General features: G+C 48.3%; 1 pseudogene; it reads left to right on the top strand.

Moving 5' to 3' along the window:
• Window positions 1-17,672, top strand: part of LOC146862076 (alcohol dehydrogenase class-3-like) — a 182,776-nt pseudogene extending 165,104 nt beyond the window's left edge.
• Window positions 17,673-27,195: the final 9,523 nt, after the last annotated feature.

Here is a 27,195-nt window from a genome sequence, read left to right as displayed (position 1 = left end):
CAACCTAAGTAGGTTTCTCAACTAGCAATATGATTGGAAGTTCAACCTGGAAGTCCTAGGCACTGTTGAAGGAATCTAGATACAGATACCTTTGCAAATTGTCTGAATAAAAGGTAATACAAATTAGCATCTAGAGTGGGCACAAGTCCAGGATCCTTGGGAGACTTGCTCATTCAAATCTAATGTAAAAAGTTGCTCATCTCTCCAAATGTCTCACCAGGTTTTCCGCTAGAGATGCAGCACCAGCCGACTTCGAGTTAGTCATCTAGTCAATATTGGGAAGTGCCGAAAGATGTTTTGGTCGGCTTGGTTGGAGGAGTAGGGACTAGGGTCACAGTACTGCACATGCATCTCCAGATCTACCTTCTCGCAAGGGTTTTCGTCGATCGAGAAAGCCTCATCTTCTTAGAGGGTAGGCTCCTCTTGGGTGTGTTCTTTGCCAAAACTTTTGGGAGTGTCTGTGGTCTTGTGAGACATTTCCAGTCGACAAGCCCTTTGAACCTAAAGGATTTTCTTGTACCTAAATGACTTGCACGCATCACTGTCTGCTTCTGTGTGGTCAGGTGAAAGGCGCAGTTTGGACATGAGGGGTTAGTCGTGTGCAGGAATTTTGCATGGCAACGTGGACAGAATCTAAAAGGCATGCCTTCCATCTCACCCGTAACACATTTTCGGATGAAGCTGGTATGATGCTGAAGGTAGGCCTGAACAGGTGGTGCCCCGAAGGGCGATTGAACGAACATATTTGAATCGTCGAAAGAACGCAGTGATAGCACAAACGATTAACAATACAGTCCAAAACAGCAAGAAACCAAAAGATTGAACTGAACGAACTGAATGAAGTTGAATCCCGGAGCAAAGGCACACCCGTCCAAACTCTACGGCAGAGAGAAAACAATCTAACAATGGAGTTGATGTCCAAGTGCAATATCCCTGAGAGGATTCACTCGACCTTGTGACTCAAGTCTTCTTTGAAGAAAAACAACTTGCACAACTCCGGACCCAATATTAGATTGCAGGTGTGTGCAGAGCATGTGATTGTACGGCACTACATGCCACAAACAGATGTTTACAGGGTAACACACACAATATATACACACACATTTATAATATATACACACACAAATCCAGAATAAGTAGATATATCACCCATGCCTTGAACAGTAGATACTTTATAAAATTCCACATTCGTGAGAAAATCACGAAAGGGTCTGTGTGCATGAGCATGTGGCTGTTTTCATTTTGGATCTTCCTCATGGACAAAATACTCTAACCTGCTATTTTTAAAAAGCATCATCTTTTACCAGTGAGTGGTGGACTTGAGTGTTCAGGTGAACAAATTCAGAGCCTGAAAGGCAGCTATTGGAACTTTGCTGTGGAAAGAATACTTCTGTCCTGATAGCAGGACAATCTGCCATCAGGACATTCCTAAGGCCTGCATAATGAGGGACAAAGGATCTTCCAGTGCAAGATGGTTTATGGCAGTGGTTCCCAAACTTTTTCAACCCTTGGCTCCCTTGACCCATTTTGGAAGGGGGATGTGTAAGGCCGGCCTCTGGAGTACTTGCATTTTTTTCCCTGAAAATAACTGGGATGTTTGGTATTACTAAGTCTGTGCCTCTTATAAACTATTCCTAATTACACTTCTTTGCCCCTGCCTTTTTTAGAGTACCCTCTCAAACTTTGTTTATCCCACTTACAGTGCTAGATAGCACCCCTATGCATGTAGGCCACAGTGCTAGATAGCACCCCTATGCATGTAGGCCCCATTGCCAAAGTGTTTCTGCTCTTGAATATTGGCATGCACTTCCATTTCTACCCATGTCATACGTGCCAACACACCTGTCTCAGCAGGGTGACTCATGATTTTTTTTAAACCACATACAGCTTTATTTTTGCTGTCCCCTACCTAAAATTGCCTCCAAATCAATGCAAGTAAAATAAATTCCTGTTTTTTTCTAAATGTTGGCATTCTGCTGTGTATGGTGTTTTACTTCCCTGTGCTCAAGGAGAGAGCAGGCCTGTCTGGAAATGTGTGTAGTGAAAGAAATGTGTACTGGAAGTGCCTATGATTCAAGTACAAATGTCAATACTTGGGGCATGATTCGGATCTCGCTAGTAAAACCCTCCGTACTACTCTGATCCGTAGGGCTTTACAAGTGATTCGTGCAACTGGAGTCTGAACGAGTGATGCAATGCATTTTTATGCTTACGGACTTGGTTCGCTCGAGCTTCCATTGAACTCTATGGGAGCCTGTATACTGGACGCAGGCACAGGCTCCCATAGCAAAAAAGAGGGGGGGAAGCTTTCACCTTGTGGCGGGCACCCCATTGACAAAGTACACAAATGTTACGGTTAGCATCGCCGATAAGCTTAATCATTTCTAAAACATTCAGAAAATACTCTAAAAATGTAAGCATCAGTGAGAAGGGGTCAAATCTACAAATTTGAGCGCTACTGCCACTTATCATTTAAGCATTCTTCTTGCATTCTAAATTGGACAGCATAAGTCAATTTCCAGCATTTACTACTGAGGGAGGACTCTGAATGCCCTAGCCTCTCCCGCAATTCGTGTAGAATAAAGATTGTGATTGGATTATTTAGGAAAAATCTAAGTATGACTGAGGCCTAATCATTTGAGCTGCTTAACAAATGGGGCTTGATACAGTTCTGCCTCCATCACCATGTCAGGTTTATCAGCTCTCGTGTGCATGGTGTGGTCCTTGAATAACAACTGTTATACAAATCCACTATAGGTCTCTTCAGCTGAATACATCAGTATGTTCACATCCGGTTTGTCTTTTTTATCATGAGTTTTAATGGGTGTAAGCAAGTTGCGCCCCCCCCCCCCCCCCCCCCACTAGCACTTTTAATTTCTGTAGCACGTGGGTTGCGTTGAAAGTTGACAAATAGTGGCTTCAGCGTCAATGCAGATTTCCTAGCGCCTGTTGCTGCAAAATATTGTGAATAATTGGACCAGAGATTGTTGTTCTAAGTGTACATCTACTCTGCCTGAACATAGCATGCGGAGCAGGGTGCGGCAGCTGGCAGTTGCCGGAACACTCTGTAGTTTCTTGGCTACCAGGTATGGTGCTTACTACAGTTCCAGGGCTCCTGTGCCTTCACAAGGGTATTTTATTACCGCAATTTACCCTCTAAATGAACACTTTTCAGTTGGACACATCTGAACAGTGCTGAATTTTGAGCAGTCCTTTAAATTCTACAGTAGTATAATCCTAAAGTGTTTAGTCAAAAAGTAATATTTTTACAATTGGCAGGAATATTTTTTTAATTGCTTGTAAGATCACATGAACTGGAATATCTGGGGCGTGCAGCTTATTTTTATACTGTATTACTCATTGTGGGTACACTGATCCTCCCATGGGGATAGTTATCGATCAGTGACTGGAGCCTGCTTCATCAGGGTCTTTGCCATGTTAGCCCCCTGTGGTGAATACACATCAGGAAGGCTGGGGGTTACCTTCAACAGATCTACCTTTGCAGTCCAGTCTCTGCATTGTTTGGCAGATTCTTGGTCTGAACAGCACTGTTCATTTGCATAAGTTCAGAGCAGTCTATCTCCTGACTTCTCAGCAGCATGAAATCAGCGGCAACAAAGAGAAGCAGCCATATCCCAAGGCAGGGTAGATTATTTTTTATATTGTAGTCCTGGCATTCTTTGGTCTTTGAACATTTCTGACCAGAACAAGCACTTGTACAAAACTGCTGTAAAAATGTGGGTGAGCAAACCAGCATCAAGCAGACATTTTGAAAAGTAAATATAAAGGCTTGGTGGGGTAAGAAAATGGCCTTTCAGTGATTCAGCATGACCTAAAAATGTATAGATTCCTTCCTAATTAACCTGGCTCTCCATTCTAAACACTGTTACAGCTCCATTATACATGCAGCAGCCCTGATTTTTGCACAGCCTCGTCTGCCGGGTGTCTTGATGCTTGAACTACATCCTGTGTGAATGGGGTGTAGTTACCCATGGCCATCGCCTGCGCTGGGGCCGTGCAGTTCATTGTTTGGGTGGATGTAGGAGTATTCCCTTCTAACGGGGGTGCCATAAATTGATAGCATGATTTATATCTACTTGTAATTGATGCTGTCAATATTTTTGAGGTGGGAGTGACGGTACATCTTTTGACCTGATGATAAACTGACAGTCGCAGCTTTATTTACTAGGCTTGTTGAAGGTTTTACTGGAAGAGGAAGCAGCAGCAGCAGGCCATGGTTCCAGATGAAAACTTTTCAAATGTGGTAGCAACTCAGACGATTAGACCATGGCTGGGCATGCATGGTTTGCAGACCTCAAAACAAGCATTGGCATAGCCAATAGATCTCGCCTTTGGGACCTTATAAGTGTTTAGCCATGCAACAGTTGATGTTGTTGCACCAAGGATATTGTGCTGGATAACGAAACACTTGTAAGATCCCAAAGGCGAGACCTATTGGCTATGCCAATGCTTGTTGTTTTTTGCACAAAGTGAGCACTTTTCTGAGCACTGATACTGTATGAAATATATCTGATTTGTTGACTGTGTCAACCGGATAAAATGTATCTGTATGATTTGCCGTTAGTGTTGCTGACTCAAAATAAGCCAATAAATATTATTGCTTTGTGCATGCTGTTGTATAAAATCACATATTGAGCACACTGTCGAAGTATATGTTGGTGTGTTTTGTCTGTTGATGGAACTATTCCTTCAGGAAACATTGTTGTTACTGAATGTATTAGGTCCCGGTTTCCCGAGGTTTATTGGGCAGGTTCAGTTGTTTTTAAGCATTTATTCTTGGTGAATCATCATCAAAGCACCTCTTACAGATGTGGGTTGTAAGTGGATTAATTTGAGGGTAGGTTTGCAAGACGCTTATACAAACCACTGAGGATTGTATCAGATGGTCACATGGGTCCTTATTTTGGGAAAAGTCAGATCTTTATTTCTCTTGTTTTTCTCTCGGTGGTCCATGTTCACTATGCAGGTACATTCAAAAGCTTACATGCTGTAGTGAAAAGGAGCTTCCACTTATTTTGTTATATTTTTTATGAATGAATTATCAATAGTCGGGCCACCTCAAGCTGCTTTTTCTCCTTTGGTTGTTTAATCTGAGTTGGAATTGTAATTTATTTCTTGTAGATAAGATGGTAGCATTCACCCCTGATAGTATAGTGGAGCTATAAATCAGAAATACTTTATTTAGACAATCCAGTCTTTAAAGTGCCACGTGCAAATAAAAACAGCATCACATTCCATAGAATTAAACAAATTTAGATAACATTTTAAGACAGCAGCACCTCAGTCATAAAGTTTCTATCACTACTTGTAGAGTAATAAACAGATAACAGCATAAAGCATACATGTTTAAAATGCGTCTTTCTGATGCCGTACAAGACAGAAAATGTTAGTTCTTAACAATTAATCACTGCGCCACTTAAAGTAAGAAATGAACAGCATAACGTGGTTATCAGTGCAATTTCACTGTAAGGCAATATATTTTGCTCTCAGCAGTGATTCTCTAAGAATCAGAAAGCGAAAGTGGAAAAAAGGGGCTTGAGGAAGTTTTAAAAAGCCACATCTGAAAGAAACACGTTAGTTAGATTCCTCACCTTAGAATATCCCCAGGCATCAGACTGGATCCGGAAGATTTTTGTAGCAATACCCATTGCGCGTCGCTAGGCGTCATCTGCGGCTCCGCGTCCGTCGTTGGCGTCGTTCGCCGGAATGACGTCGTCGGAGTACTTAGACGCCGCCCTCGCGCGCTGACGTCAGTTCTTCTTTTTTCCACGCCAGTAAGCGCCGATCCGGGAGAGCTACCCCTTTAGTCATTTTTTGACTAAATCCTTTGACTCTTTTTGGTCACTTTCTCGACTCTGGTGCCGGTAGGATGCCCGGTTTCAAAGCCTGTGACGACTGTCACCGACTGATGTCGGTCACCGATCACCATCGTCGGTGCCTGTACTGTTTGGGGCCCAACCTCGACGTGGAGTCGTGTTCCGACTGCATGGCCCTGACCTCGAAAGCTAGGCGGGAGCGGTCCCGTAAGCTTCTCGAGCTTCGCCACTCGGCTCCGCGCCCCTATCGATCCCGGTCCAGGAGGATATTCAAGGATCGGTCGCGTAGCCGCAGCCGACACAATCGCTCGTCTGGCTCGAAGTCCTCTGGTAAGTCGAAGCGATCCAGGAATTCCAAGAGGCGACATCGCTCTTCGGACTCCCCTTGCCGGTCGCTCGACTCGGTCGAGGGTCAGGGTGGTCCCACCCCCGCGGCTCCGTCGGAGCCGCAGGGGCTGCGCACGTCCCCATACCCGCCGGTCCCTGGGACTGACGCGATGCCGGCGGAGGTCAGTGCATTCCTCTCGGCCATGAGGAGCCTGGCTCCGCCGTCGACGCTCGCCGGCGCGCCTTCGGGCCCCACGGACTAGACTGGGTGACCTTGCGCGCCGTCGGCGGCTCCGGCGCCGCAGGTCCCCGCCGGATCCAGGCCTGGATCCGAGTTGACGCCGGTCGACCTAGTCACGCCTCATCCGCCGGCGTCGACACCGGTGCCACCTCCGACTCCGGTCGACGTCGATCCCCGGTTTAACCCCTGTCCGGACCCGGCGCTGCTCGACGCCGCAGCAGACTCCGCTGGAGACACATTTTGTCTATCGTCCAGCTCCGATCATTCCTCCTGTTTACCAGGAATCGGATGACGGGGGCGACTGGGAGGGGTCCGAGGACCCTCTGGCCGCTAAGGCCCAACTTTCTCAGGACTGGGCAGATGAACTGGGGGAGGCCAGTGGTCTGGATACCTCTCCGGACACTGGATTCATCTCTCCTCCGACTGTGGCTTCGGAGGAAGGTGCAGCTTTTTCTGTGGTGCTGCGCAAGGCAGCCGAAGCCCTTGGGCTTGAGTTGCCTGCCGTGGCTGTGAGAACAAACATCCTCACTGAGGTGCTTCAGTCTGCAGCAAGCTCCACTGAGCCTCTGCTGCAGTTCAATGAGGCCCTCATTAACGTTCTGAAGGGCACTTGGTCCAAGCCCTCCACAGTCCCTCCTGTGGATAGGAATGTTGCATGGCGCCACCGCCTTGCTCCGGGCGACCCCCAGTTTTCTGTCCCAACACCCCCACCCCCGAGAGTCTGGTTATCCAGGCCTCTACCTCCCAATCCTCCTTCCCGTCTGCCCCTCCGGACCGGGATTCCAAGAGACTAGAACAGTTCGGTAAGAAGCTGTTCTCTTCGCTCAGTTTGGGCCTGCGGTCTTTGAACACCGCGTGTCTCTTGGATCGTTATTCCCCCTCTGTGGCATACGGTGGAGGACGTGCTGTCCCTGTGCCCGGAGGATGCCCGGGAACGGCTTTCCCAAGCTCTGGCCGATGGGAGAGTTGCAGCGTGCCATGCAATCCGATGTGGACTCGACACTACGGACTCGCTGGGTAGGGCGATTTCTACCACGGTGGCGCTTCGACGTCACGCCTGGCTGCGGTCCACATCCTTTTCAGGGGATGTCCAGAGCACTCTCATGGACATGCCTTTTGATGGCACTTGCCTTTTTGGTGAGAAAGCGGACAGTGCTCTGGCTCGCTTCAAGGACTCCCGGGCTACGGCCAAGTCCTTGGGCCTCTCGGCCCCGCGGCCACAAACTTCCGCTTTTCGCTCCTTTCGTGGCCAAGGAAGGGGCACCTCCTCACGTCCGCCTAGCCACCGGCCGCAGAACCAGCCTGCACGCGGTCGCGGACGTGGATTCCGCTGAGGCGGTACTGGAGGACAACGCGGTCAGTCCACATCCATCCCGGCAGCATCCGCCTCAAAGCCTTCCTAGTCCGAGCTTTCAGGCCCATTCCACGCCAGTGGGAGGCAGAGTTCGCCATCACCTGCTCCACTGGCGCACCATCACTTCGGACAGGTGGGTGCTGCAAATCGTCCGAAGGGGCTACTCCCTCCCCTTCAAGACGACCCCTCCAGCCATGCCACCGCAGCACCACCGTATCTCAGAGGATCATTTGAATCTTCTGCGAGAGGAAGTTGCGTCCCTCTTGGCCAAAGAGGCCGTCGAGCGCGCTCCGAGCCCAGAAGTAGATCGTGGTTGTTATTCCCACTACTTTCTGGTTCCCAAGAAGGGCAAAGGGGGCCTAGGCCCTATCTTGGGCCTCAGGAACGTCAATGCCGGAAGGAACGGTTCAAAATGTTAACTTTGGCTCAGGTTCTAGCTGCCCTAGACCCTGGAGACTGGATGGTAGCGTTGGACTTGAAGGACGCATATTTCCACATCCCCGGCCCGCCGGCGTTACCTGCGGTTCACGGTGGGTCAGGATCACTTTCAGTTCACCGTGCTCCCCTTCGGCCTCACCAGTGCCCCTCGGGTGTTCACGAAAGTGATGGCGGCGGTCGTAGCTCATCTGCGCAGATCAGGGGTTCCAGTCTTCCCCTATCTCGACGACTGGTTGTTGAAGGCGGGCTCGCCCCAGGCAGTCGTCTCCCACCTCCAGACTACGGCGGATCTCCTGCATTTGCTGGGGTTTTCCATCAATGTGCCGAAGTCACACCTGAGCCCCTCTCAGAAGCTCCTCTTCATCGGAGCGGTTCTCGATTCGGAGCAGTTCCGGGTCTATCCACCGGAGCAGCGGGTCAGGGATATTCAGGCCCTGATTCCCATATTTCGGCCTCTATCCTGGGTTTCGGTCAGGTTAGTGTTGCGGCTTCTGGGGCTGATGGCCTCCTAGATCCTATTAGTGCATCACGCCAGGCGGCGCATGCGGGCTCTGCAGTGGGACCTGAAGTTTCAGTGGGCCCAGCATCACGGCAACCTGTCCGACCATGTCTTGATCTCGGAGGGCACTGCGAAGCAGTTGCAGTGGTGGCTCACGGACCGCGATTGGGTCACGGGCAAGAGCCTCTCCCTGCCCCAACCGGAGCATGTCATAGTGACGGATGCGTCCCTCCTGGGATGGGGTGGCCATATGGGAGAGGCGGAGATCAGGGGCCTCTGGTCTCCGGCGGAGTCTCGACTCCATATCAACTTGTTGGAGCTGAGAGCGATCCGGCTTGCACTTAAAGCCTTCCTCCCCTCTGTCAGGGGAAGTGTCGTGCAGGTGTTCACGGACAACACCACCGCCATGTGGTATTGCAACAAACAGGGCGGGGTGGGGTTGTGGACCCTTCGTCAGGAGGCTCTGCGCCTCTGGACATGGCTGGAACACCAGAGCGTCACCCTAGTGGTTCAACATCTGGCGGGCTCTCTGAACGCCAGAGCAGACGAACTCAGCCGCCGGTGCATGATGGATCACGAATGGCGTCTGAACTCCGAAGTGGCGCAAGGTCTCTTTCATCAGTGGGGAGAGCCTTGGTTAGATCTATTCGCCACCGCAGAGAACGCGCAATGTCAGCAGTTCTGCGCGTTGGAATTTCCAAGGCTGCACTCGCTCGGCGACGCTTTTCGTCGCGAGTGGAGTTGCGGTCTGTTGTACGCCTTTCCGCCTATACCACTTCTGCCCAGAGTGCTGAAGAATATCAGGTACGACGGGCCCAAGTCATCTTGGTGGCTCCGGATTGAGCACGAAGGTATTGGTATCCCGAGCTACTCAGTATGCTGACCGATCCTCCGATACGTCTGCCCCTTCGGGAGGATCTTCTGTCGCAGCAACAGGGGACGGTCCTCCACCCGAACCTGTCCAGCCTACACCTCCATGCATGGAGATTGAGCGGCGGCAGTTGATGCCATTTGACTTGCCTCCTGAAGTCTGTGATATCATTCTGGCAGCCAGGCGTCCCTCCACAAAGACGGTATGCGCCTGCCGGTGGAACAAATTTGTGGCATGGTGCACAGCAAAGGCTGTGGATCCCCTTTCCGCCCCTCTATCTGAGGTTCTCCTCTTTCTTCTTTCTTTGGCCCAGCAGGGCTCTGCCTTGGGCACCTTGAAAGGTTATCTTGCTGCCATCTCTGCCTTCTTACGGCTTGCTGATCAGCCTTCTCTTTTCAAGTCCCCTGTAGTTACACGCTTTCTTAAAGGCATTACTCACACGTTCCCTCCTGTCCCTTTTGTAATGCCTCAGTGGGACTTGAATCTTGTTCTCACATTTCTAATGTGCGCTCCCTTTGAGCCTCTTCATAATTGTCCTCTTCGTCTTCTGACGCTTAAGACTGCTTTTCTGGTAGCCATCACCTCGGCTAGACGGGTGAGTGAGCTCCAGGCTTTATCATCAAAGCCTCCTTTTCTCTCTGTTCATCTGGACAAGGTTGTCCTTCGGCCTCGTCCCTCCTTTCTTCCGAAAGTGGTGACTCCATTTCATCTTGGGCAGTCTGTCACCTTGCCCACCTTCTTTCCGCCTCCGCATCCTTCCAAAGAGGAAGAGAGGCTCCACCGTCTGGACCCAAAACGTGCGCTCTCCTTTTATCTGGACCGCACGAAACAGTTCCGGGTGGACGACCAGCTTTTTGTTGGGTACGTGGGTGCTAAGAAGGGGAAAGCTGTGCACAAACGGACCATCTCTCGGTGGGTCGTTTTGTGCATAAAAATCTGTTTCTCCTTGGCAAAAAAGGACCCTCCTGTTGGGCTGAGTGCCCATTCTACTCGGGCCACGGCGGCTACAACTGCTTTGGGACGGGGAGTCCCTTTGCAGGACATCTGTCAGGCGGCGATGTGGGCTTCGCTACACACGTTTGCCAGGCATTATTGCCTAGACAGCCAAGTCCGGAGGGATGGCTTCTTTGGCCGTTCTGTCCTCCAGGACTTTCTGGTGTGATCTTGGTTCGCAGACCCACCACCGGGGTTGGTATTGCTGGGGTATCTATTCTAAGGTGAGGAATCTAACTAACGTGTTTCTTTCAAATGAACAAGTTACTTACCTTCGGTAACGATGTATCTGTAAGAAACATTAGTTAGTTAGATTCCTCACCGACCCACCCCTCCTCCCCGTTCTGCGAACTGACATCTAGGGTTAAGGCTATCCCTTTCAGGGCCCTAGAATTTTTTGGCACCAGTGTCGGTCTCTTGCATGGCTCTGCGTTCCTGGCGCGGAAAGCTATGTACAAGAACTGACGTCAGCGCGCGAGGGCGGCGTCTAAGTACTCCGACGTCATTCCGGCGCACGACGACGGACGCGGAGCCGCAGACGACTCCTAGCGACGCGCAAGGGGTATTGCTACAAAAATCTTCCGGATCCAGTCTGACGCCTGGGGATATTCTAAGGTGAGGAATCTAACTAACTAATGTTTCTTACAGATACATAGTTACCGAAGGTAAGTAACTTGTTCTTCAGCACAAGCAGGCAAAGGGCTATGAAATCCGGTGTAGGCTGGATAGGTAAAGTTCGTCAGAGGTCAGCAAAGTCTGATGATCACAATTGAGCCTATTTAAGAACTCCTTTATCAACTACCAGACTGCCATTCTATTTCCGCTATGAATAAGGTTTTGCAAGCAGCAGCTGTGTGAGAAGGAACGTTCTGCCTAGAATGCGGCGGCAAGACTTCTAATGGGCGTTAACCACCGCACATCAGCTAAACCCGCTCTTAAAACTCTTCACTGGCTTCTGGTGAAAGAGCGGGTTTTCTTTAAATCTTTGTGTATGGCACATAAACTCCTCTATGGGAAAGGCCCTCCCACTTTAAAAAATTTGGTCATTCCCTACAAATCCCCCTTAAATCTTCGGTCCAATGATCAGAACTTGGCAGTGGTCCCTCAAATTAATAGATCTTGTTCTGGTGGTCGTCTTTTCTCATTAAATGCATCCAAACTCTGGAACTCTATTCCTCTGGTCCTTCGCCAGGATCCTTGTCTGCTTGTGTTTCGGCAGAAGTTGAAAACCTGGCTCTTTCCGAGGACTTAGAGTCGCGCTTCTGGACTAGTCAATGGTATTCCTATTGTCCTTGGGTTACCCTTTGTTGAGCGCTGGGATGCTTTCGAGTAGCCATGCGCTATATAAGAGCTTCTTCAATTCAATTTAATTCAATGACTAATAGTCGCGTCCCCAAAGCCAACCAGGGTTCAAGCACCTTCGCCATTGACCCACTCAAAGGGTATAAATGAAACAAGCAGTGGCCGCCCGGAAAACAAGCATTGGCCGCGAAAGTGAAACTGATGAGTGATCGCGCCGCCTGCTACAGGATAGAGAGGCGGGGGAAGTGGAGGCGAGCAGAGTGACGAGATCTGTGGTGGGGGAGGGAATTGAAGCACAAAGAGGCACGCAAGGGGGTGGAATTGAAGCGCGTATATCAGCCCGCGCACATGCACTCTAGCTTTAGGCCGGCCATGGCAGCATCTGGTAGCACTTTTTTTTACCCCTTACTAAAATTCGAGCAGCAGCACATGCGCTGCTCTAGGCTCGACCTAAAAAGTAGTGTCTTGTCTGTCATTCTGTACCTAAAGTACTGACAAAAATCCTGAACACAGTTTGGATTGTAAAATCTTTTTGGAGGAAGGTGGTGGGGAGCATGGTGTTAATATAGCACTAGAACACATGAAAGCACAAGCATTGGAAATTAAATAGGTCTCGCATTTGTTGGAGCTGGAGCTATTGGTATTGTAAATGGCAATGTTTTGTACTTTGAAAAAGGTCTTGTGTTTGTTGGAGCTATTCACATTGTAAATGGCAATGTTTTTTATTTATCCTTAGGGTTTTATATAGCACGAACTTAACAGCCTCAGTTGTGAATTTCGATTCATCAAAGTTTTGTGAGCCCTGAAATTTGCACAAGTAAAGTGCTAACAGTATAAATATGGGCACTGTTTAATAAACGAAGCCACTGCAATGCAAGAGCAAAGGTGACCGAGTGACTGCTTCTGGGTTGACGGAGTTGCTTACACTCACTGCCCGTTAAAGCTAGGTAGCCCGCTACTATGAGTTTATCAAACTTAATGCTATGTTTTCTTATGTTATGCTATGCAATGCTATGTTTTGTTATGCTATGCTATGTTTTGTGTATGTTATGCTATGCTTTGTTTTGTTATGCTATGCTTTGTTTTGTTATGCTATGCTTTGTTTTGTTATGCTATGCTTTGTTTTGTGTATGCTATGCTATGTTTTGTTATGCTATGTTTTGTTGTGTTTTATTATGCTATGCTTTGTTATGCTATATTTTGTTTTGCTATTCTATGCTTTGCTATGTTTTATGTTATGTTATGCTGTGTTTTGTTATGCTGTGTTTTGTTATGCTGTGTTTTGTTATGCTGTGTTATGCTATGCTGTTATGCTATGCTGTGTTATGCTATGCTTTGTTATGCTATGCTTTGTTATGCTATGCTTTGTTTTGCTATGCTATGCTTTGTTATGCTATGCTTTGTTATGCTATGCTTTGTTATGCTATGCGTTGTTATGCTATGCTTTGTTATGCCATGTTATGCTATGCCTTGTTATGCTATGCCTTGTTATGCTGTGTTTTGTTATGTTATTTTTTGGTATGCTATGTTGTGTTTTGTTATGCTATGTTATGTATTGTTATGCTGTGTTTTGTTATGTTATTTTTTGGTATGCTATGTTTTGTTATGCTATGCTTTGTTTTGTTATGCTATGCTTTGTTTTGTTATGCTATGCTTTGTTTTGTTATGCTATCCTTTGTTTTGTTATGCTATCCTTTGTTTTGTTATGCTATGCTTTGTTTTGCTATGCTATGTTTTGTTGTGTTTTGTTATGCTATGCTTTGTTATGCTATGATTTGTTGTGTTAAGCTATGCTATGTTTTGTTGTTTTGCTATGCTATGTTATGCTATGCTGTGATTTGTTATGCTATGCTTTTTTATTGTATGTTTTGTTTTGATATGCTATTCCATGTTTTTTTATGCTATGCTATGTTTAGTTATGATATGTTTTGTGTTTTGTTAAGCTATGCTTTGTTGTGTTTTGTTATGCTATGTTTTGCTCTGTTTAGTTATACTATGTTTTGTTTAGTTATGCTCTGTTTTGTGTTTTGTTATGCTATGCTATGTTTTGTTTTGCTATGTTTTGTTTTGCTATGCTATGTTTTGCTATGCTATGTTTTGTTATGCTATGCTTTGTTATGCTATGCTGTGATTTGTTCTGTTGTGCTATGCTATGTTTCGTTGTGTTTTGCTATGCTTTGTAATGCTATGCTTTTTATGCTATGTTTTGATATGCTATTCAATGTTTTTTATGCTATGTTTTGTTTAGTTATGCTATGTTTTGTTATGCTATGCTATGTTTTTTATGCTGTGTTTTGTTATGCTATGTTTGGTTGTGTTTTGCTATGCTATGCTTTTTGTTATGCTATGCTATGTTTTTTATGCTATGTTTTGTTATGCTATGCTATGTTTTGTTGTGTTTTGCTATGCTATGTTTTGCGATGCTATGCTAGGTTTTGTTGTGCTATGCTTAGTTTTGCTATGCTTTGTTTTGATATGCTATTCTGTTTTTATGCTATGTTTTGTTTAGTTATGCTATGTTGTGTTGTATTTTGTTATGCTATGCTTTGTTATGCTATGCTATGTTTTGTTTTGTTATGCTTTGTTATGCTATGCTTTGTTTTGTTGTGCTATTTTTTGTTATGTTATGCTATGCTGTTTTGTTATGCTATGCTATGCTTTATGCTATGCTGTGATTTGTTGTGTTGTGCTGTGCTATGTTTTGTTGTGTATTGCTATGCTATGTTTTGTTGTGTATTGCTATGCTATGTTTTGTTGTGTATTGCTATGCTATGTTTTGTTATGCTATGCTTTTTTATGCTATGTTTTGTTTTGATATGCTATTCTGTTTTTTATGCTATGTTTTGTTGTGATTGTTATGCTATGCTTTGTGATGCTATGCTTTGTTTTGTTATGCTTTGTTTTGTTATGCTTTGTTTTGTTATGCTTTGTTTTGTTATGCTTTGTTTTGTTATGCTTTGTTTTGTTATGCTTTGTTTTGTTATGCTATGTTTTGCTGTGTTTTGTTATGCTATGCTTTGTTATGCTATGCTGTGATTTGTTGTGTTAAGCTATGATATGTTTTGTTGTGTTTTGCTATGCTGTGTTTTGCTATGCTATGTTTTGTTATGCTATGCTTTTTTATTGTATGTTTTGTTTTGATATGCTATTCCATGTTTTTTTATGCTATCTGTTTAGTTATGCTATGTTTTGTTGTGTTTTGTTATGCTATGGTTTGTTGTGTTTTGTTATGCTATGTTTTGTTTTGCTATGCTGTTTTGTTTTGCTATGCTGTTTTGTTTTGTTTTGCTATGCTATGTTTTGTTTTGCTATGCTATGTTTTGTTTTGCTATGCTATGTTTTGTTTTGCTATGCTATGTTTTGTTTTGCTATGCTATGTTTTGTTTTGCTATGCTATGTTTTGTTATGCTATGCTGTGATTTGTTCTGTTGTGCTATGCTATGTTTTGTTGTGTTTTGCTATGCTATGTTTTGTTATGCTATGCTTTTTTATGCTATGTTTTGTTTTGCTATGCTATTCAATGTTTTTATGCTGTTTTGTTTTGTTATGCTATGCTTTGTTATGCTATGCTGTGATTTGTTGTGTATTGCTATGCTATGTTTTGTTTTGTTATGCTATGCTTTGTTATGCTATGTTTTGTTTTGATATGCTATGCTATTCTGTTTTTTATGCTATGTTGTGTTTTGTTATGCTATGCTATGTTTTGTTATGCTATGTTTTGTTATGCTATGCTGTTTTGTTGTGTTTTGTTATGCAATGTTTTGTTTTGTTATGCTATGTTTTGTTATGCTATGTTTTGTTTTGTTATGCTATGCTTTGTTTTGCTATGCTATGCTACGTTTTGTTGTTTTGTTATGCTATGCTTTGCTTTATTTTATGTTTTGCTATGCTATGTTTTGTTATGCTATGTTTTGTTGTTCTATGCTATGTTTTGTTATGCTATGTTTTGTTTTCTTATGCTATGCTATGTTTTGTTATGCTATTTTTTGTTGTGTTTTCTTATGCTATGCTTTGTTTTGCTATGCTATGTTTTGTTGTATTTTGTTATGCTATGCTTTATGCTATGCTTTATGCTATGTTTTGTGATGCTATGCTATGTTTTGTTTTGTGTTTTGTTATGCTATACTATGTTATGTTTTGTTATGCTATGTTATGATTTGTTATGTTAGGCAAGGCTGTGTTTTGTTATGTTTTGCTATACTATGTTATGGTGTATTAAACTACTGTGGATTTTAACACATCCAAAAGCTGATGAATGGAGCGGGCTTGCATGTCATTGGGCTTGTGCTTATCCCCTCCCTCCCCCACCACAGTACTTTGCATTTTGCCCTGTGTTTGTGTGTTTTCATGTGGAATTAAGGTGCCTTGTGACGGGGCACTATCCGGTGGAGCAGTGGGATTAGTGTTTTAATACTGAAAAGTAGCTGTAAATTGTGGAAACCCCAGATTTTTGTGCGTGAAGTAAATAGCTTGCAGGAAGCAAAAGGGCTTGTGTATGTTGCATGTTATGGCTGGGGCCATATGAGTGTAGTAAGCAGCGGCAGCTAAACAATTTAATAAAGATGCGCTTCTGTGTGCGTTTTAAAAGGAAAACCGCCAAACAACAAAACGCCGCAAAAGCTAAGCAGTGCCCAGTGAAAAATACACAGCACCGCGAAAAGATCCACAGTGTCCAGTGGTACCTCAACAATCCCAAAAAAAACATGCGTGTGTGAATGTGTATGTTTAAAACCCTACGGAACTAACGCCGTGCAACGCTCCGTAGTATAAAAGCATATCCAAGTGTATGCGTGTCTAAAAGGGCATGCGTATCTCCTGATTAGTATGTACATACAAAATATCTTCAGCGTGCGGTGACAGTGAAAAGATATTGCCACACACAACACTTTTTAACAAGACAGGCCCGGCGGAGCGTGGCGCGCGCGCTTGATGGGGGAGCGCATTCCAGGCGGGGGAGCGGCCCCTTTGAAGTGCTCCCAAAAGCGGAGTGCATGGCGGCACGATGCGCGTGATTGTGCGCGTGCTAGCCATGCAATCCGCTTTTGGGAGCACTTTGAAAAGCCCCTTTACAATAGTCTCGCTTCGCGATCGCTTACGCGATAGCAAGGCGAGACCTAAAAAATGGATATAGAGCGATATATGGGGCCTTTTGTATTAAAGAATAATTCTCCAGACCGCCAAACTTTATGCACCTGGTTATCCGAGTGAACCGCGTCCTCCACGGCCAACCAGAGCCTGGGCCAAAAGATCAAAATAAAATCTGAGCTTTGAAAGATATTTCCCGCACAAAATAAACGTACATCCCATCCTCTTCCTCAAACTGCAATATTCTGCTTATGTTGGTTTGGAGCTGCCGGGACAGGAGGTTGTTTTCAGGCATTTAGCAAGATGCACACTAGTTGAAAGAAATCGTTCATTTTGTATATTGACTTCGATTTTTCTTAATTTGTCATCGTTGTGCCCCCACACTTGCCTCCCTTTCATATTTTTTTCATTTCCTTCATGCTTACAGGTAGAGACAAGTTTAAACTGTGCTGTCTTTGGATTGGGAGGGGTCGGCCTTGCAGTGATCATGAGCTGTAAAGTGGCCGGTGCTGCTCAGTTAATTGGTGTTGACACAAAGACAAATTTGAAAAAGCAAAAGTATTTGGAGCGACTGAGTGCATCAACCCACCCAGGAGGTGCTCATTGACCTAACAGATGGGGGAGTGGACTATTCCTTTGAGTGCATCGGCAACGTTGTTGTCATGGTCCCCCCCTCTCGCCTCATACTGCAAAGGCTGCTGCAGGATACTTCAGCATATTGTTAAATACCATATGCATCACTTGCCTTTTTTCTTTTTGATTACCGTTTGTCATGTCGTGGTATGTTGGGTGTCTAAGTGAACAACTTTTATCCTCTGTTTATTTTTTCTATATTTGAATAACTAGCCCCCACCCTCCCCTCCTGCACACTACCCCATCAATCTGGAGAAAAATAGATTTCCTGTCCATACACTTGCATTGCCCGAAATTATATGGCTATTTTGTGTGCCCGGCTGGCCAATAGAAGACCTAGAGCAGTGCAGTCCTGTGTTGGAAATCCCTCTTCCTTGTTAATTACATATATCCTTACCAACACCATCCCTCCCGCTATCCTCACTCATTATTTGCACCTGCCTTTTTTTGTTCTGTCTGCCCTCTTTTTCCCTACGGTATTGAGCAGCACGGATGACCACATCACTTGTTTATGCAGTTGCACGTTTTTTTCGATACTCTTAAATGAAGAAAAAACATTCAGTCCGTCCCTACTGTATAAGCTTAATCAGATTCCCACGTCCAATGAAAAGGCTACTGCAAGGCAAACTTCCGAAGAGCTGAAAAATACATTTGAACGACTTGTGTTATTGTAATCTAAATTTTCTGCGATCAACTTGGTTTGCTAATTCAGCAGGTCTTTTTTTCAGCGTTTTACCTTCTCCTATATATTTTTTAAACTTCCAGATTCGAGCGGAAAATGCTATGCATTTTGTTGTTTTGACACTTTGATTTTACAAGATATTAAACTTGTCTCAATGTCTTTGAATAAGTATGTCTTTTATGTGGTTCTCATATGCAAAGATTAGTCCCTCTGGAATTGAGCTTCTCAAGGTGCACCAACTGCTCGCTTGTCTCGCCTCATCGTTAAATGATAGACGTTATTGCTGCACAATGTAACAGGAGGTGGCCCTACTCGTGAACTCTTTCCCTCATGCAGAACAACTTTTCCTTTCTCACCGGCAAGCTTCTCAGTCCCCACTTTCTCCATCCAAGATTTCCACTGTCTCCCCTCATTTTTGCACCAGGTCCATCCCTCCTAAACCATCCTTGAGCCGACCCCTTACGAAATGCACCTGTGCCATATTGACACTTTACAAACCAATATAGTTTAATTAAATAAACGGCAACAAAATGTGTATACTGCAGCATCAACGTAAGATCAGTTAATGTATTTTATTTGTTTGTATGGAAAAGCGAGCTGCTCTGGAGGCCTGCCAGAAAGGATGGGGGTACCAGCGTGGTGGTAGGAGTAGCTGCATCCGGAAATGAGATTTCTACCAGGCCCTTCCGACTTGTCACTGGACGCACATGGAAAGGCACTGCCTTCGGAGGTAACTTTAGTTGTTTGTGTCCTCCACTTCCGAGTATATATATTTTTGAGGGCTTCTTTTTATTTTTTGTAGAACTGAATCCGAATCATCCTTGGACTTAATTGGGGTTGTAAAGTTCAGAACAGCCCAGTATGTTCAGTTGTCAGCTAACCTAGCAGTGACAAAGCCAAATGCTTCTGCTTTATTTTCAGGCGGGTAAAGCCTTTTATAGGCAATTGCTGCCATCTTACGCTCTGGTGCAGTCACCCACATACAGGCCAAACACAGATTGAGGGTGACTTGATTGCGATGGGAAGAAGCATGTGAGGGAAAGGCCTGTAGCAACGATCAGAATATTTGCACTGCTGGACCTGCTGTTTTCCTGTAAATTGGTGGAGCTGACTACCAATAATAGCAATCTGAAGCAAAGTAGGGCAGAAAACAAGTGATGTGCACGGATCGATAATAGGTGAGGATTGATGTGTGCGTATATCCCTAGACATTATTTGCATACAGCTCATTGGCTCACAGATGTCTGCCTGCTGCATCTGGTTTAAAAAAATTAAAAAAAACATTATGGCACGGTGGGTGAGCCAGGAACCAGTCTGTTTATGCATCAAATGGCACACTTATGGAGATGGTCCCGACTGCCCCCCGTTCACCTATCTTTAGCCTATGCTCCATAAACTATTGACATTTGTCTACCAGAGTGCCCTGGTTGACTTAAAACCACCAGTCTCATCCCCTCCTCACGCTTTCCCTTTCTAAATGCTGCGGCGTTGGCAAAGGGAGACTACACTCCCCAGCATTACTGGCCATTAAGGCCAGGAGCGCCTCAAAATCGTATGAGGTGTTCTGCAGCATGGGACCCTCGCTCTTTTTTCTGCCCGGGAGTTTTCTGCTGCTGTGCTGGAGAAGGGAGACTACACTCCCCAGTATTCCTGGCCGGAAGGGGGCTGCAACGTTTTGTCCGGGCCCCGGAGCGCGTTAAAATCGTCGGGTGTCCCGCAGCGTGGGACCCTCGTTGTTCTTTCTGCCCAGGAGTTTGCTGCTGCTGCTACCCTGGGGAAGGGAGCCTATACTCCCCAGCATTCCTGGCCCGTAAGGGGCCGCAGCATTTTGTCTTGGCCCCGGTGTGCCTTAAAATCATCAGCGGTGTCCCGCAGCGTGGGACCCTCGCAGTTTATTCTGCCTGGAAGTTTGCTACTGCTGTTGCTGCTGCGTTGGAGAAGGGAGACTACACTCCACAGCATTCCTTGCCCAGAGACGGCTGCAACGTTTTGTCCAGTCCCCGGAGTGCCTTAAAATAGTAAGAGGTGTTCCGCAGCTTGGGACCCACACTTTTTTCTGCCCGGGAGTTCTCTGCTGCTGCGCGGGAGAAGGGAGACTACACCCCCCAGTACTTCTGGCCCGATAGGGGCCGCAACATTTTGTTCAGGCCCCGGAGAGCCTTAAAATCAACAGATGTGTCCCGCAGCATGGGACCCTCGCCGTTCTATCTGACTGGAGTGTTTTGCTGCTGCTATGCTGGGGAAGGGAGACTACACTCCCCAATGTTCCTGGCATTGAGGGGGCCCCAATATTTTGTCCAGTCCCCGGTGTGCTTTAAAATCATGAGGAGCCGCGGCGTGGGACCCTCGCTGTTCTTTCTGCCCGGGAGTTTGCTGCTGCATTGGAAAAGGGAGACTACACTCCCTAGCATTCCTGGCCCAGAGTGGGCCGCACTTTTTTCCAGGCCCTTGAGCGCTTTAAAATCGTAAGGTGTCCGGCACCGTGGGACCCTTGCTTTTTTTTCTGCCCGGGAGTGTGCTGCTGCTACCCTGGGGAAGGGAGACTACACTCCCCAGCATTCCTGGTCCGAAGGGGGCTGCAACGTTATTCCAAGCCCCGGAGTGCCTTAAAATAATCATAGGTGTCCCGTAGGGTGGGACCCTTGCAGTTTTTTTCTGCCTGGAAGTTTGCTACTGCTGTTGCTGCTACGTTGGAGAAGGGAGACTACACTCCCTAGCATTCCTGGCCGAGAGTGGGCTGCAACGTTTTGTCCAGGCCCCGGAGCTCTTTAAATTCATATGAAGTGTTCTGTAGTGTGGGACCCTCTCTCTTTTTTCTGCCAGTGAGTTTTCTACTGCTGCGCCAGAGAAGGGAAGACTACACTCTGCAGCATTTCTGGCCCGGAGAGGGCCGCACTTTATTCCAGGCCCTGGAGTGCTTTAAAATCATCAGAGATGTCCCGCAGCTTAGGATCCTCGCTGTTTTCTGCCTGCTGCTGCTACCCTGTGGAAGGGAGACCACACTCCCCAGCATTCCTGGCCTGGAGGGGGCCGCAATTTTTTGTCCACTCCCGGAGCACCTGAAAATTGTCAGAGGTGTCCCGCAGCATGGGGCCCTCTCTGTTCTTTCTGCCCGGGAGTTTGCTGCTGCTGCGCTGGAGAAGGGTGACTACACAACCCAGCATTGCTGGCCCGGAGGGGGCTGCAAAGTTTTGTCCAAGCTCCGGAGCTCTTTAAATTCATATGAAGTGTTCTGTAGCGTGGGACCCTCTCTTTTTTCTGCCAGGGAGTGTTCTACTGCTGCGCCAGAGAAGGGAAGACAACACTCCGCAGCATGTCTGGGCTGGAGGGGGCCGCACTTTATTCCAGGCCCTGGAGTGCTTTAAAATAGTCCGGTGTTCTGCAGCGTGAGACCCTTGCTGTTCTTTCTGTCCTGGAGGTTGCTGCTGCTGCGCTGGCGAAGGAAGACTACACACTTCAGCATTTCTGGCCTGTAGGGGCTGGCCTTTTCTCCAGGCCCTGGAGCGCCTTCTAATAGTCACGTGTCCCACAGCGTGGGACCCTCTCTGTTCTTTCTGCCCAGGAGTTTGCTGCTGCTGCTCTGGAGAAGGGAGACTACACTCCCCAGCATTCCTGGCCGGGAGGGGGCTGCAACGTTTTCTCCAGGCCACGGAGCACCTCCAAATTGTCAGAGGTGTCCTGCAACATGAGACCCTCTCTGTTCTTTCTGCCCAGTAGTTAGCTGTTTCTGTGCTGGAGAGGGTGACTACACTCCCCAGCATTCCTGGCCCGAAGGGGGCTGCAATGTTTTGTTCAGGCCCCGGAGCATCTCAGTCAAAAGGTGTTACGCAGCATGGGATCCTCGCTCTTCTTTCTGCCCGGCAGTATTCTGCTGCTGCGCTGGATAAAGGTGACTTCACTCCCCAGCATTCCTGGCCAGGAGGGGGCCGCAACATTTTGTTCTGGCCCCGGAGTGCCTTAAAATTGTCAGGTGTCCCGCAGCATGGGCCCCTAGCTGTTATTTCTGCCCTGGAGGTTGCTGCTGTTGCTGCTGCTGCTGCTGCTGTTGCTGCTGCGCTGGCGAAGGAAGATTACACTCCCCAGCATTCCTGGCCAAGAGTGGGCTGCAACGTTTTGTCCAGGCCCCGGAGCTCTTTAAAATCGTAATAGGTGTTCCACCGAGTGGGAACCTTGCTGTTCTTTCTGCCTGGGAGTTTGCTGCTGTGCTGGAGAAGGGAGACTACACTCCCCAGCATTTCTAGCCTGTAGGGGCTGCCCTTTTTTCCAGGCCCTGGAGCGCCTTCTAATAGTCACGTGTCCCGCAATGTGGGACCCTCGCTGTTCTTTCTCCCCAGGAGTTTGCTGGAGAAGGGAGACCACATTCCCCAGCATTCCTGGCCGTGAGGGGGCTGCAATGTTTTTTCCAGGCCACGGAGTGCCTTAAAATCGTAAGGTGTCCGGCACTGTGGGACCCTTGCTTTTTCTTCTGCCCGGGAGTGTGCTGCTGCTACCCTGGGGAAGGGAGACTACACTCCCCAACATTTCTGTCCCGGAGGGGGCCACAACTTTTTTCCCATGCCCCGGAGTGCCTTAAAATAGTCAGAGGTGTAATGCAGCGTAAGACCCACACTGTTTTTGCTGCCTGGAAGTTTGCTGCTATGCTGGGGAAGGGAGACTACACTCCCCAGTATTCCTTTCCCGGAGGGGACCGCATTGATATGTCCAGTCCCTGTAGTGCCTTAAAATTGTCAGAGGTGTCCCACAGCGTGGGACCCTCGCTGTTCCATCTCCCCAGGAGTTTGCTGCCGCTGCTCTGGAGAAGGGAGACCGCATTCCTGGCAGTGAGGGGGCTGCAACGTTTTCTCCAGGCCACAGAGGACCTCAAAATTGTCAGAGGTGTCCTGCCAGATGGGACCCTCGCTCTTCTTTCTCCCCGGGAGTTTGCTGCTTCTGCGCTGGCGAAGTGAGTCTACACTCCCCAACATTCCTGGCCCGTAGGGGGCTGCAACATTTTGTCTTGGCCCGGGAGTGCCTTAAAATCATCAGAGGTGTCCGGCAGCGTGGAACCCTCGCAGTTTTTCCTGCCTGGAAGTTTGCTACTGCTGTTGCTGCTGCGTTGGAGAAGGGAGACTGCACTCCACAGCATTCCTTGCCCAGAGACGGCTGCAACGTTTTGTCCAGTCCCCGGAGTGCCTTAAAATAGTAAGAGGTGTTCCGCAGCGTGGGACCCTCATTTTTTTCTCCCCGGGAGTTTTCTGTTGCTGTGCTGGAGAAGGGAGACCGCACTCCCCAGCATTCCTGGCCAGGATTGGGCTGTAACATTTTATCAAGGCCCCGGAGCACTTTAAAATCATCAGGATTCCCTTGGCATAGGACCCTCTGTTTTTTCTGCCCAGAAGTGTGCTACTGCTATGCTGGAGAAGGGAGACTGCACTCCCCAAAATTTCTGGCCCGGAGGGGGACCGCACGTTTTGTCCAGGCCCTGGAGTGCCTTAATATCGTCAGGTATCCCAAAGTATGGGACCCTGGCTGTTCTTTCTGTCCGGGAGTGTGCTGCTGCTGCGCTGGAGAAGGGTTACTATACTCCGCAACATTCCTGGTCGCGAGGAGGCTACAGCTTTTTGTCCAGGCCCAGAGCGCCTCATAATTGTCAGAGGTGTCAAGCAGCATGGGGCACTCGCTGTTCTTTCTGCCCGGGAGTTTGCTGCTGCTACCCTGGGAAAGGGAGCCTATACTCCCCAGCATTCCAGGCCTGGAGGGGGCGACAACGTTTTGTTCTGGCCCCGAAGTGCCTTAAAATCGTAAGAGGTGTCCAGCAGCATGGGGCCCTCGCTGTTCTTTCTACCTGCGAGTTTGCTGCTCCTGCTGCGCTGGAGAAGGGAGACAACACTCCCTAGCATTTCTGGCCCGGAGGGGGCCGCAATTTTTTGTCCAGGCCCCGGAACGCTTTAAAATCGTAAGAGGTGTTCGCCAGCATCGGACCCTTGCTGATCTTTCTGCCCAGGAGTTTGCTGCTGCTGCACTGTAGAAGGGAGATTACACTCCCCAGCTTTTCTGGCCTGGAGGGGACCGCACTTTTTTCCAGGCCCTTGAGCACCTTAAAATCGGCAGGTGTCCTGCAGCGTGGGACCCTCGCTGTTCTTTCTCCCCAGGAGTTTGCTGCTGCTGCTCTGGAGAAGGGAGACTACGTTCCCCAGCATTTCTGGCTAGTAGGAGGCCATAGCGTTTTCTCCAGGCCCCGGAGCTCTTTAGAATCATCTGAGGTGTCCCACAGCATGGGAACCTTGCTGTTTTCTGCCCAGGAGATGGTTCCTGCTGTTGCTGCTACGCTGGGGAAGAGACACTACACTCCCCAGCATTTCTGGCCTGTATGGGGCCACAACGTTTTGTTAAGGCCCCGGAGCGCCTCAAAATCGTATGAGGTGTTCTGCAGCGTAGGACCCTCGCTCTTTTTTTCTGCCCAGGAGTTTTCTGCTGCTGCGCCGGAGAAGGGAGACTACACTCCCTAGCATTTCTGGCCCGGAGGGGTCCTCAATTTTGTCCAGGCCCTGGAGCGCCTTAAAATCGGCAGGTGTCCCGCAGCGTGCGACCCTCGCTTATCTTTCTGCCCGGGAGTCTGCTGCTGTGCTGGAGAAGGCAGACTACACTCGCCAGCATTTCTGGCCCGGAAAGGGCTGCAATGTTTTGTTAAGGTCCGGAGCGTCTTAAAATTGCCATTGGTTTTCTTCAGCATGGGGCCCTTGCTGTTTTTTCTGCCCGGGAGTTTGCTGCTGTGCTGGTGAAGGGAGACTACACTCCTCAGCATTTCTGGCCCGGAGGGGGCTGCAACTTTTTGTCCAGGCCCCGTAGCTCTTTAAAATCGCATGAAGTGTTCTGCAGCATGGGACCCTCGCTCTTTTTTTCTGCCTGTGAGTTTTCTACTGCTGCGCTGGAGAAGGGAGACTTCACTCCCCAGCATTCCTGGCCAGGAGGGGCTGCAACGTTTTGTCCGGCCCCGGAGCGCCTCAAAATAGTATGAGGTGTTCTGCAGCGTGAGACCCTCGCTGTTCTTTCTGCCCTGGAGGTTGCGGTTGCTGCTGCAAATGCATGGAAGACTACACTCCCCAGCATTCCTGTCCGGGAGGGGGCTGCAACGTTTTGTCCAGTCCCCGGAGCTCTTTAAAATCGTAAGAGGTGTTCCACAGAGTGGGAACCTTGCTGTTCTTTCTGCCTGGAAGTTTGCTGTGCGCTGGAGAAGGGAGACTACACTCAAGCATTTCTGGCCTGTAGGGGCTGCCCTTTTTTCCAGGCCCTGGAGCGCCTTCTAATAGTCACGTGTCCCGCAGCGTGGGACCCTCGCTGTTCTTTTTGCCCAGGAGTGCTGGTGCTGCTCTGGAGAAGGGAGACTACACTCCCCAGCGTTCCTGGCCGGGAGGGGGCTGCAACGTTTTTCTCCAGGCCACAGAGCACCTCAAAATTGTCAGAGGTGTCCTGCAACATGGGACCCTCTCTGTTATTTCTGCCCGGTAGTTTGCTGCTGCTGTGCTGGAGAAGGGTGACTGAGGGGGCAGTAACGTTTTGTCCAGGCCCCGGAGCGCCTTAAAATAGTCAGCGGTGTCCGGCAGCGTCGGACCCTGGCTGTTCTTTCTGTCCAGGAGTGCGCAGCTGCTGCTCTGGAGAAGGGTTACTACACTCCCCAGCATTTCTGGCCCGGAGGGGGTCACACATTTGGTCCAGACCATGGAGCACTTTAAAATTGTAAGAGATGTTCCACAGCGTGGAACTCCTGCTGTTCTTTCTGCCCAGGAGTTTGCTGCTGCTGCTACCCTGGGGAAGGGAGACTACAATCCCCAGCATTTCTGGGCTGGATGGGGCTGCAACATTTTGTCCAGGCCCCGGAGCTCTTCGGAATCATCAGAGGTGTCCCGCAGCTTGGGAACCTCGCTGTTTTCTACCAAGGAGATGGCTGCTGCTACGCTGGGGAAGGGAGACTACACTCCCCAGCATTCCAGGCCCAGAGGGGGTCACAATGTTTTCCCCAGTCTCCGGAGTGCTTTAACCCCTTCCATGCTCATGACGGAACGGTTCCGTCATGAGCCACGGTTGAGCTGTGCTCATGACGGAACCGTTCCGTCATGAGCCCGCCCGCGCTCGAACCCTTCAGCACCGCGGCGGAATTCGCCCAGCGCTGAAGGGGTTAAAATCGTAAGAGGTGTTCCACCGAGTGGGAACCTTGCTGTTCTTTCTGCCTGGGAGTTTGCTGCTGCGCTGGAGAAGGGAGACTACACTCTCCAGCATTTCTGGCCTGTAGGGGCTGCCCTTACTTCTAGGCCCTGCAGTGCCTTAAAATCGTCACGTGTCCCGCAGCGTGGGACCCACGCTGTTCTTTCTGCCCAGGAGATTTCTGCTGCTGCTGCTCTGTAGACGGGAGACTACACTCCCCAGCATTCCTGGCCAGGAGGAGGCTGCAACGTTTTGTCCAGGCCCGGAGCACCTGAAAATTGTCAGGTGTCCCGCAGCATGGGGCCCTCGTTGTTTTTTCTGCGAGGAGTTTGCTGCTGCGCTGGAGATGGGAGACAACACTCCCTAGCATTTCTGGCCCGGAGGGGGCCGCAATTCTTTGTCCAGGCCCCGGAGCAGAGGTGTTCGCCAGCGTCGGACCCTTGCTGATCTTTCTGCCCAGGAGTTTTCTGCTGCTGCACTGTAGAAGGGAGATTACACTCCCCAGCTTTTCTGGCCTGGAGGGGACCGCACTTTTTCCAGGCCCTTGAGCGCCTTAAAATTCGGCAGGTGTCCTGCAGCGTGGGACCCTCGCTGTTCTTTCTCCCCAGGAGTTTGCTGCTGCTGCTCTGGAGAAGGGAGACTACGTTCCCCAGCATTTCTGGCTAGTAGGAGGCCGTAGCGTTTTCTCCAGGCCCCGGAGCTCTTTAGAATCATCTGAGGTGTCCCACAGCATGGGAACCTTGCTGTTTTCT

Source organism: Triturus cristatus, chromosome 2_2 (genome assembly GCF_964204655.1).
Source record: "Triturus cristatus chromosome 2_2, aTriCri1.1, whole genome shotgun sequence".
Taxonomy (NCBI): Eukaryota; Metazoa; Chordata; class Amphibia; order Caudata; family Salamandridae; genus Triturus; species Triturus cristatus.
The sequence above is the reverse complement of the archived record's forward strand: the minus strand, read 5'-3'. Positions and strand labels throughout refer to the sequence as shown.